Here is a 12308-nt window from a genome sequence, read left to right as displayed (position 1 = left end):
TTCCATAAAGTTGACAGTTTATGAATTATTTCTTTTAAATTAGTCATGTGACAAACTTGAAAGAAAACTAAGAGATCACAAACAGAATCTATCTGTATGCTTATTTTAATTTGGTCTTTGTATGGTATCATTAAAATTAATAAAATAAAACTCCATCATCAACAGTATTATGGACTGGAGCGATTGCACAGCAGTCGGGCATTTGCCTTGCACGCAGCCAACATGGCTGACCTGAGTTCGATTCCTCTGCCCCTCTCAGAGAGCCCGGCAAGCTACCGAGAGTATCTCGCCCGCACGGCAGAGCCTGGCAAGTTACCCGTGAGGTACTCGATATGCCAAACACAGTAACAAGTCTCATGATGGAGACGTTACTGGGTCCGCTCGAGCAAATCGATGAACAACCGGAGGACAGTGACAGTGACATCAACAGTATTATAAATCATGGAGGCACAGTAAAAATGAGAAAATTAATATAATTTCTGGTGCTTTAGCCAACATATATTTAAATGTAATTTAGAATTATGTTGGTAAATTAAATCTAGTTTAAAATGTAATCACTTAATTTAAAATACACTTGTCTTCAGAATTACAAAATTTAGGTGTATTGCTTTTATTCTAGCAGTGCTTATTAATCAAAGTTAATCTACGTTATCAGAGAAAGAAAATAATAAACTTTGTCTCACAAAGTTTTTGCTAACTATAGAGATTGGAATAAATTGTTTATGCTGAGACCAGTAATGTCCAAAGAATGTTGGTATGTGAGGTGAACATATTTGAAAGTTAAAAGATTAAAACAAATAATAGAAATCACTAGTATGTAAGAGTAATAATCTCAGAATTTGAATGGGGGTTGAAGGGGACTTGAAAATCATACAAATACCTTTAATATTTATATATTCATGAAGATAAATTATTGACAAGTAATCCACCAAATTATGAGTTAGTAAAGTAAGACACATATAGAAAACTAGTAATGCTGCATGTTGGTAAAGAATATTTAAAGTTAAAGTTAACAATAGGGGATGAAGAGATAGTATAAGGGCTGAAGTACCTGAATTGAAACCATAAATTATGTGTAAGATAATAATAATAGAATCCACTTACTGATTTTAGAAATCTTTGAGGACTTGAGTCCAATGGCAAAGTAAATTTTGATAAAAGTAAGCAAAGAGAACCTCTGACTTTAGTTGAAAACCACAGATGGACTTCCCATGTTTTTTTTTCTTTTCTTTTTTCTCATGATTAATTTGACTGTACAGGATCTTTCTAAGTTTTGTACAAGTTTCAGTAATGTTCTTTATCCTTGAGGAACACCATTTGAATTATGATACAGACTGCAATGAATCTGCATATTGTTTAGAGTAGAAGAACCATTTTAACATTTTAAATTTTCTTATAAATGGGCACTGAATATCACTCTATTTCTTTGTCTTCTATTACTTTTAATAACGCTACACTTTCCTTTGTGTTAGTCTTTTATCTCTGGTTTTCTGCTTATTTTGTTGAATGTTAGTAGTGAGTTTGGACATTTTAATTTTCTATCTGACATTACAGGAAGAGTTTTGCATTTTTTTACCACTCTATCTGTTAGCTTTTATTACAGTGCAGTCTTCAATTTACTTTTCTACATTTGTTACTGAAATTTTATCAAACTGATGTTGATTCTTTTCAAAAGTTTTCGTGCATTTATATGATCAAATAATCTCATCTTTCCTTTAATGATGCATATTACTACATGTGTTAATTAAATACTATGGTGCACATATATATTATACTAGCTAACCTTAAATAACCACCTCACTGCATTTATATACTACATGAATTACTATTCATTTGATATGCAAATTAATTTACTGGCATATGTTGACACATTCTTGCATTCCTGAAAAAAGCCCTACTTGATAAATTATCTTTTTTTTTTTTGGAGGAAGGGGAAGTTAGACTGTTGTCAGCAAAGCTTTCCTGGCAGTGCTTAAGTAATCACAATTAGTGTCTTAGTGCCTGAGATCAAACTGTGGTCAGCCACAAGTAAAGAAGTAAAGTAGCACCTTACCTCCTATACTTCCTCTCTGCCCTGATACGCTATTCTTCTAATGTGTTGTTACAACCTTTTATTAAGATTTGGATTGAGTATCTCATTTTGGGTTTTCTTGGATTTTTTATTTCTCTTTGGGGTTACATCTAGTGTTCCTCCGGGCTTACTCCTGTCTCTGTGGCCAGAGATCACTGCTGGTGATGTTCAAGGGACCACACGCAGTGTAAGAAATGCAACCAGTCTCAGCCAGATTAAAGGCGAGTGTCTTCATTTCTTCTGCTCTAATTTTTATTGCTTTCTTCCTTTGGCAGTTTTTACTTTATTGTTTGATTTTCTAGTTCCTTTAGATGCAAGGCTAGATTGTTTAGCATTTCTATTTTATTTATTTATATTGGTTTGAGCGCCACACCTGGCAGTGCCTTGGGGCTAGAAAAATAATAAATTGCTCTGAGGCATTCCTTATACAAAATGTAGGGGATAACATATCTTTCTATTGTATGTTATAGTTTAAATAATTTACAAATAAATGAGTGTCGTTACAGTGTTAATTCTATCTTTAAATAACAAAATATGATTAAACTACAGAATTTGAACTATATTTCCCATCTTTTTTGTTCTTCAAGATGTCATGATACATAAACAAAAGGAAAATAAATATTCAAATTCAAAATGTCCTTTTCCAAATTTTGTAAATTGAGAAATATTTATTGAACATGTATAAACCATGAGCCAAGGACTTCTGTTAAATGGCAATCCAGCTAGGTAAATCATAGCTCACAGAAGCTTTAAACTGCCAAGTAGTAAGTTGGCAGCTTACAGATATAGCTGTACAGTTTGCTCTCATTATGTTTCTATTTATCTTATTTTCTTATTTAAAATTATTTTACTATATACATAGTTTTATCTTTTCAAACAATCCACTTAGACCTTTCATTCCTACATGTCAACAAAGTCACTGATTTCATTGAACAGCAGAACAGTAACTTCTACTTTTACGTAAGACCATCATTCTCTGTCAGTACACGTGAAATTACTGACTGCTTTTGGTCTCATTATTTTCCATCCCTGGCCTACAATTATAAAAATATCTTACAACAAGAGCTATACTAAGCTATGGTTGTTGTGGGAGTGCGATATTAATGCTAAGATATCCATTGTATTTGCCACAGGGACAATTTTGTCAAGAGACAGAAAGAATAGGAGAAAGAGAAAGATGAGTTGTGAAAACTCAGGACACGATATAAAATGATAATTTGATTTCTAATATAATTCACATTATATAAATTATTTTAGGCTATGCATCTATAGTATAGTTGGTATGTGCATTATACATATGAATACATGTAAATTCATGTATCTAGAAACACAAGGAAATTCTACACAGATGCTTTTCTTTTCCTTTTAATTTATTTTTTTCACAAAGCTGTTCATGATTGGATTTCAGTTATACAGTATTCCAACACCCATCCTCCACCAGTGTACATTCCCCAGTACCAGTGTCCCCAGGTTTCCTCCGATCACTTTCTCCCCCCTCCTGCCACCTGCTTCTGTGGCAGGCACTTATCTTCTCTCTCTCTCCTTTTGGGCACCATGGTTTGCAATATTGATATTGAAAGTTTATCCAGAATATCCACACAGGCACTTTTCAAAAATTAACAATACTGGGGAAATATTGTCATTTCCTCATCTTTGAACCAAAGGAAGTGGTTAAAAACCTTTAGGACAAATTTGAATAATTGATAGACATGAAGAAAGAAATGTAAAAGAAATAGTAGTATTTATGTCAGTAAAATAAAAAATAAGGTGTTGCAGAAGAACAGAGGAAAAAAAAACAAAAACAAACGAATAATCAAGATAGAATCATAATAAGGATACTTTGAATACACTGGAAATACTTGCTAACTATTTAGTCTATCTCCAGCTACAGAATGAGGAAAAAAAATAAGTAATAATTTTATTTCACCATTGTAAATTCGTAAGTAAATATTATGTTTGCTTACATTTTATTTTATTTGTTTAACTGTGGCCTGTAAATATTATTTACTAATAAAAATATCAAAAACTGTGAACAACCAAAATGCCTATCAGTGTAAGTCAATGCAAATCATGCTCTTATCATGAAAGACCTTTTTATAAAAAAAATTAAAAATAAAAATAAACCAAAGCTTTAAGTTAGACAAAATAGGCAAATACCTATGCTTCCCACGTTTTATTGGCCCATGAAAATATCTCCAATTTGATTTATTTTTAAAAAAATAATCAATTACAACAGAGATTAATAAATAGTAATGAGTCCAAATTTGCTTATTTTCTTTCTTATATCAGCAGTCATCGAATATAAACTTTTTCTTAATGGAGAGGGATGCCAAAGAAGGGAAAAATATGACTAGTGTCCACGAGGCATAGATTGACTATTAATGAAATAATATGGTAAATCATATTGTGTACTAATAAGCTACAAAAAATAATCATCAAAATAGGAACGTATGAGACAGTATATAAAAATATCAGCATTTCATTTTATGATAAAAATATGTCTATATGTATACATGTTCATCTAGAATATGGAAGAAATGTAAAATATTAGGCTTTAGAGAGGATAAATTCATATATGAGGGATAAAAGTTTTACAGTAAGTATTTTAATCATTTCAAATTGTGGGCCAATTAAATATCAATTCAAGAATAAATATTTTTGAATACACTCTTCTTAGAACAAAAAACACCAATAATTAACAGCATGTCTCTAATGCATCCTCAAGCACATTTTACAAATTTAAAATCTGTTTAAAATATAACAGCCACAGTTCTCTTTCAAGCCCCATTCTCCCTTGAACACGTGTCTTTGCTTGCCACTTTTTCCACTCTTGAGAACCCCAGGTTTCGTCTTGAATTTATCTCTTGAATGTATTTTCCTCTCAGGTATTTTTAAGTAAATAATTTTGTTCAATTAAAAATTATCCTGCTACACAGAAAGAAAAAGAGATAGAGAGAAAGAAAGAAAAAGAAAGATGGAAGGAAGAAAGGAAAGGAAAGGAAAAGAAAGGAAAGAAAAGAAAGGAAAAAAAATAATAGTTAAACTATCTAGATCATATGCTCAGTAGAGAGTTGAAGACACAAGCATGGTATCTCCAAAAGAACAAATTTAGCCTCAGCACAATTCAAGAGAAACAAGATTTACTCACAGAGATTTAGGTACTCTAGTGACTTGGTGAATTTTTCTTTTTCTCTTTCAAGTTTCCTGTTGTATCTTCAGATTTAAAATGTAGAGTTCACCCCCTCTTTTTTTCTCTTATCAACATGACAATGAGTTAGGAAACATTGGAAAGAGAGGTCATCTTGAAGTTTTCTGTCACCAGAGCTGTGACCTGTTGCAAGTCCTTACAAACTTAGTGATTTTTCAATAAATCCTCAATAAATGTTGATTGGTACTTTTATATCAATTCATTGATGCCAAGAAAGATTGTGCACAGGTAGTCGGTAAAAACACCCTTGCCTCAAACAATGCAGTAAATTCTTTGCTTTACAGTTAGAATAAAAGAATTGGAGCTTTTTGTTATTAATGGACATACTGGGATTTAGGAGAGTAAACATCTATACCCCATGGAACTGTGTCTGATAAACTGTTGATCAAACGATATATCCCACTCTAAGTCTGGAAAAGAGGATTTTGCATGAGAACCCTGCGCCCAGTTTATTACCTGTTTTTATGATTAATATTTATTGAAATTATATTGTGCACTTGATTACATTTTGGTTATAACTGTTTCCATTACAACTATACAGTATAATATTTGTGTTAGAGAGCATATGGTACTCCTTCCCTAAAATATTTCTCAAAAACTCCCTAGTTTCTATTGAGTAGAGAACAATATTCAGAAATAAAAATTTCTAGAAGTTAAAAAAAAAACACCCTTGCCTCACAATATACAAAACTCCTTTGATTTTCCTTTCAAACCTGACAGTCACTTTCTGTTAGGTGCATCGCCAGAATATTTACCCTTTCCATGAGAACATTACATTGCTGCATAGGATGAGAGTCAGAACAGTAAGTTACTGAATTAGATTAAATGTTCATGCAAACGTTCTCCTCTGCTGCAGGGACTTCCCTTCTTCTAATTGATGCTAGTGAAAGGGAGGCTCTATATACACACCTGCCACAGCTTTCTAAAGTTCCCCTGTGTCTTACCACAGCTTTGAATATGTTTTCCAGTTACTATCTCTGGATTGAATGATCAGCTATAGCTTTAGTTCTTGTTTCAGTTCTATTTATTCCTGCTTCTCAAGCCATACACCATGTTATAAATCGTAGTGACAAAGATCCTGTGCATACATTAATTCCCTAGTGGGCACTGGTACACTCCATTTCAGATGTAATTCATTATGGGCTGGAGGGGGGGCTCAAAGGATCAGCACCCATGCTTGCATACAGGAGGTCTGTGTTTGATCCAAACTCTATGTGGTCCTCTGAACACCATTTGGAAAGATCCCTGAGCACTGAGCCAGGAATAGCACCTGAGCACCACAGTTTGTAGTGCAAAACTTAAAAAAAAATATTTACTGGTGAATGGAAAGGCGTTTGATCATTGTATGACCGAGACTTAAACCTGAAAGCTTTGTAACTCTTCCCGCTTCCCTTTTTCTTAAGATTAGTAAGCAACGTTAATGACGAAATTATAAATTGGTTCTATCTAGACTGACTTAACCGTTCATATTCTCAGATCATCGATTTCTTCGATTTAGATTTATCCTGCAATAAACAGCAAACTATTTCCCCCGATAAAAAATAAATAAATAAATTATTAGCATTTAAAAATATTATATTAAATAATGCTACAGGTGTATTTCTAATGTGTTTCACTTAAAAGTAATTGTCCTTGGGACCATTGCAATAGTACAGTAGGTAGTCCATTTACCTTGCAGGCAGCTGGCCTGGGTTGAATCTCCAATATGCCATGTAGTCCCTCAAGCCCACCAGGTGTGATCCTTCAGTGGAGAGCAAGAAGTAAGTCCTGAGTACTGCTGGAGGTGGCCCAAAACCATCTCCCCAACTAATAAGTAAAAGTTGATGATAATCAAAATGCTCAAATGAGAAAATCACTGGGGAGTCATATATATATTAGCTATTTATTGGTTTTGGGAGTACAATTGGTAGTGCTCAGGGCTTACTCTTGGAAACTTGCAAAAGGCCTATCTAACTATCTCTGCAAAAAACAACTCAGTGCTTCATTTTGGATCATTCTGTATATCTTTACTAAGGGCACATACTTCCCCTCCCCCCCTTTAAAGGGATCTATTCTCTATCATCATTCTGCAGTTAAAGTATTCTCTTCTTTCTCTCCTTTCGAAATTCTTTTCTCGGGGATAGACAAGAAACCTAGAAAAGAACTTGGGTGGAGACTGGGACTGCCTGATGCTTTTGCTTCAAAGATTATAACTTCATCTCTATTGGAGAACCATAGCTCCCCCCAAATTCAGGAGATAAAGAGCACTTTCTATGCAAATTATATCACATGCAGCTTGACCGTTGCATTACTGACACTGACAGAACTTGAATGTCCAGAAGCTTGTGAGGACTCACCAGTTCTGATCTACCAGGCCATTTCATCATAGGTCTTAGGGGTTAAGCAGAAGGCTGGCCAATCTCTCTATAGGTGGAACCTCGGAATGATGATGAAGGGAAATCATGATTTTTATTTTACTGTTTTGACTAAGTTATTGGGATTTACAATACTATTAATTATACTTTCTGTGCATACTTTAATTACATCACACCCACCACCATAGTGCCTACTTTCCTCCACCAAGGTCTCAAGTGTCCCTTCCAGATACTGCCCCCTGCTCAGTTCTATACACAAAATTTCTTGTTTTGATGGCTTTTATCATGTATTATTCCTTTACAATGTCTCTTTGATCCTATATATGGGCAAGATCGGTCTGTTTGTTTTCTTTTAATTATTTTTTATTTTTTGATGAAGGTGGCACCACCTACAGAAATATTGATGATGGGGCCTAAGAGAGTACAGTAGGTAAATCTAGGATAATAGGTCCTGAGAGATAGTACAGTGGGTAAGGCAGTTCAATCTCTATACCACATATGCTCCTCTGAACACCTCCAGGAGTAATGCCTGAGTGAAGAGCCAAGACTAAGCCTCGAGCACAAATGAACATGGTCTCAAACCCCCTACCCTCCCAAAAGAATATTCTTAAACATCATTATAAATGAAGATTACCCTGATATGTTATCAAAAATTCATAAATGCATGTCCTTTATTTTCAACCCCCAAAATATCCGGGCTCAGAATTTCTGCAATATTAACAATGACCTAGCATTTTCATTTTTTATTTTTATAAAGTTGTTCACAATAGTTCATAACAAATAATGTTCAAACACCAATTCTACCACCATGCACCTTCCCACCACCATAAGAGGAAAGTGTGTTAACATTGTTGTATTTTACCCTGGAGCCATGTAAGCCCTTATATAAGAGATTACAGCATATATATTAAAACCAAACAGATGTGTGAAACTTTTGGCACATTAGTGGGCTATAGTGTAAGAGGATGTGCGGCCACAAATGCAGCCACACACTCCAGGATGCTCTGTGTTGCTCCATTCTGGGAGCTTTATTTCATAATCTCTGGGTCTTGACCGTTGATGAGATTATATGGTGATGGGGGCAATCTGTGGACGTGACTGCCAAGCTACTGGGAAGCTGCGGAACTGGGTGGAGGAGGCCCCCTCATGTTCCAAGAGGGCTTGGAGATCTCAGTCATGGATCCCATATGTCTGGGTTTTTCTGCAGGTTCTCCTGTAGGTGAAGTTCTTCCCAGCTGCTCGGGAGTGGCCTTGAGCATCACACTTTCATTTTTAACAAAATATTTTACTGAATACTTTTCAGGTGACTGAGAATCACGTTTTGAAAAATATTGACGATAGTTTTCATTGATCATTTGGAACCCTTAATCTGACTACTGCTTCAGAATTTTTAGGTTCTATTTACTCATAAAAGTTCTGATAAGAACATCTTATCAGAACTTTATTTTTATGACATCTTATTGTCTTATTGTCTCATTCCTACTTTGGACAAACTGGCAGGCTATCGAATGCAGCCTGCCCACAGGGCAGAGTCTGGCAAACTCCCCGTGGCGTACCAAATACGCCAAATACCAGTAACAATGATGGGTCTCATTCTCCTAAAGAGCCTTGAATATAATCTCAGGGCTAGGATGAAAGAGACGTTACTGGGGCCTGCTCGAGGCAATCGACGAATAACAGGATGATGAAATGAAAATGAAAATGAAAATTTACTCATAAGGATGGCTGCAGCTGGGTAGTCAAAGGTAAAGGATGATTGCAAGATTCTTCATTGGAGTGAAAACTTGAAACGATAATGCCAATAACCAATATAAGGAAACAAGGTAAAATATGATATCGTTTAGAGAAGAACTTGAGGCTTGGGGCAGGAAATGTATATGGAATACTGGGAGGTCTGAGGGACGGAGGTCAGTGACACTCTAATGTATGACTTAAAGTTCTGAGAAAATATAGGAAGTCATTTAATCCACTTCATTATGGTGGAAATAGATACAATGGCTAGCTTCTGGCTTTGGGGTACCTGAGGGTGGTGAGTATGAGCAGCATCTCTCCTCCATGCTTTCACAACTCTTGGTTTCCAGCTCATAAGAGTTGAGCAGCAATCTCCTTGCCCAGGACAGCAGATCCTAGGAACTCCTCCAGCAGTAGCTTTCCAGAGTAACTTCTCAGAAACTCAGATCTGCACTTTCATACTTTACATATCCCACTCCTTAGCAGTCTTATTTGTTCAGTTATTCTGGATGTAAATGAGCCTATACAGTGACAAACTGGATCAATACTACAATGACCAATCAGATTTTCTCTATAACAACCACTGAGATTGTAGCCTCATTCATTTCCATCATTTCCATTGTAACAACTTAATCATTGCTATCTTTTGGGTTAAAATTTGAAATTAGGCTACATCTCCAGTGGACTTCGTCATACAGAAACCAAGTATTAAGATGCTTTCTTGGAATTTTACCAGGCATCACTCCACTACTTCCATCTACAAATCTGCTATTGCCTGTATGCAAGTGGATACCTTCCAGCTACCTTTTTGTTTGTTTGTTTGTTTTTGGGTCATACTTGGTGATTCACAGGGGTTACTCCTGGCTCATGCACTCAGAAATTACTCCTGGCGGTGTTCAGGGGACCATATGGGATGCTGGGAATCGAACCCGGTTCAGTTGCGTGCACTACCCACTGTACTATCACTCTAGCCCCCCAGCTACCACTTTTCTTTCATCTGCTATCTTGTGTCTACCAAGGTAAATACCAGTCATAACCCTTTACAATTTTTCACTGAGAAGCCTATTATGTATAAGACACACATTTCAGAATGTGTCCAAATGTGTTACTGTCACTAAAATATAAGCACCAGGAGGGCAGGCATCACATCTTGTTTATAACTATGTAATAACATACCACTTAGCATATGCAAAGCTACTAAACAGAGAAAGTCTTAGTTTCCCCTTGCCCACTGTTGCTTGTACTTCCACTTAGCTGAGTTCTACAATTTATTCCTTCAAAGTCCTAAAGTCTATCTGAGATTGGATAGTTTACACACCAAAGGTCATAAACTTTAGCCCAGACCTTGCATTCACAGGAGACTCAAAGAAAATGGGGGCAATAACTGGGCTGGTAGTAAAAGATATAACCTAAAAGGTCTAAAATAAACCACCTGCTTCTGTCAGTGAAAGTGGGAATGAAAGATGTTGATATTTTAGCAACCAGAATAGGCCCTAAATTAACAATAAGTCTCTGGGAAATTAATGGGAATCCTCTGATACTTTGATACGTAACACAAACACCCAGTCTCCCTATTAAAAGCCCCACAAAATCAGTCATATTTTACTTAGTGCTATACTTAGTTCTTCCTCTGCCGGGGAGTTCCTTTCTCTCCTACTTACTTTCAAATAAACTTTGCTAATTCTGAGCATCTATATTACTTAGTACTTTTCATTCTTGAAAATACCGAGGAATATGGGAATCTTGGATGAATACAGCCCTACAGTCATCACTCCTGCTTCACCAAGAACGCTAAGCGACTAGTTAACTAAATAACATGAATTTGAATTACAAAGATCAATTTTGACTTATGGTCAGGAAGATCTTTGTTTATTTGTTAACATTTATTCAAACTTTAAGTTCCAAGTTACCAATGTCAGGTTAAACAGGTTAGGAATGCTTTGTTCAAAATTAGTGTTAAGACCAGCATTTCCAGAGCTATACCCTAGAAAGAAAGAAAGAAAATGAGAGGTTTTTTAAACCCAGTTTGTGGCTTGTCAGATGTCTCCTGTGTTTGCTAATTGGTCTTTCCCAAAATAAATGTTAGGTGTTTTAGTTTCGTGATAGAAGGTAGTTCCACAAGTTTGGGCCTACATACACATGATCATTACATTCTGTTTGTTTGTTTTCAGTCGGGGGACACACCCAGTGGTGTTCCGGGTTTCCTCCTAGCTCCATGCTCAGGATCACTCCTGGAGCTGCTGTGGGACATACATGGTGCAGAATGAGCCAGGTCATCTCTGCACAAGGCCACTTCTCTCTGATCCCCCTTCCCTCTCCCTCTCTCTTCCTCTCCACCACAAGCTTTTTACATGGATAAAGGATACTCCAAGAACCTTAGTGGTAAAGCTAGGCGGTTTTAAGAGGTTTTCGTTTTAAAAGGGCAGAAAATGAATGTGCAATTAAAAATCTTCCAACCCAAGTGCTCTGAAGCAAAGGGATTAAGGACCTAGAGGCAGGGGGAAAAGCCCCTCTCAAATCCGACGTCAGTGATTTCGCAGTTTTGCAATCAGAAACTAGAATCCAGAGTTTGCAAACTGGGATGGGGATTCCCAGGCTGAATGGTGTGGACACCAGCGCGGCCCCTCCTCTCAGCTCTTGTGACCCGGCTCAGGGATCCCCGGGGATCCCCCACCCCCCGCCCCTCCACGGGGCGCGTGCGCAGTTCACCTCGCCTGTCTTCTGACTCCAACCCCGCCCACAGGGCTTCCCCGGCCTCTCCCTCCAGGCGCAGGCGCAGGCGCAGGCGCAGCCGGTCTCTCGGCGTGACGTCAGCGAACGCGCCGGCCGCTCCACGCTAGCGACCGCGAGCGTCCCTAGTTACCGCGGCGCCGGAGATGTGCGAACTTCCGGTTCTCCTGGCAGCTGCCGCCGCGGCCGGGTTCCCGAGCACCTGCCGCCGAGC

The sequence above is a fragment of the Sorex fumeus genome, unplaced genomic scaffold (assembly GCF_029834395.1).
Source record: "Sorex fumeus unplaced genomic scaffold, SorFum_2.1 ptg000018l, whole genome shotgun sequence".
Lineage (NCBI taxonomy): Eukaryota > Metazoa > Chordata > Mammalia > Eulipotyphla > Soricidae > Sorex > Sorex fumeus.
Note: the sequence above shows the minus strand (reverse complement) of the source record.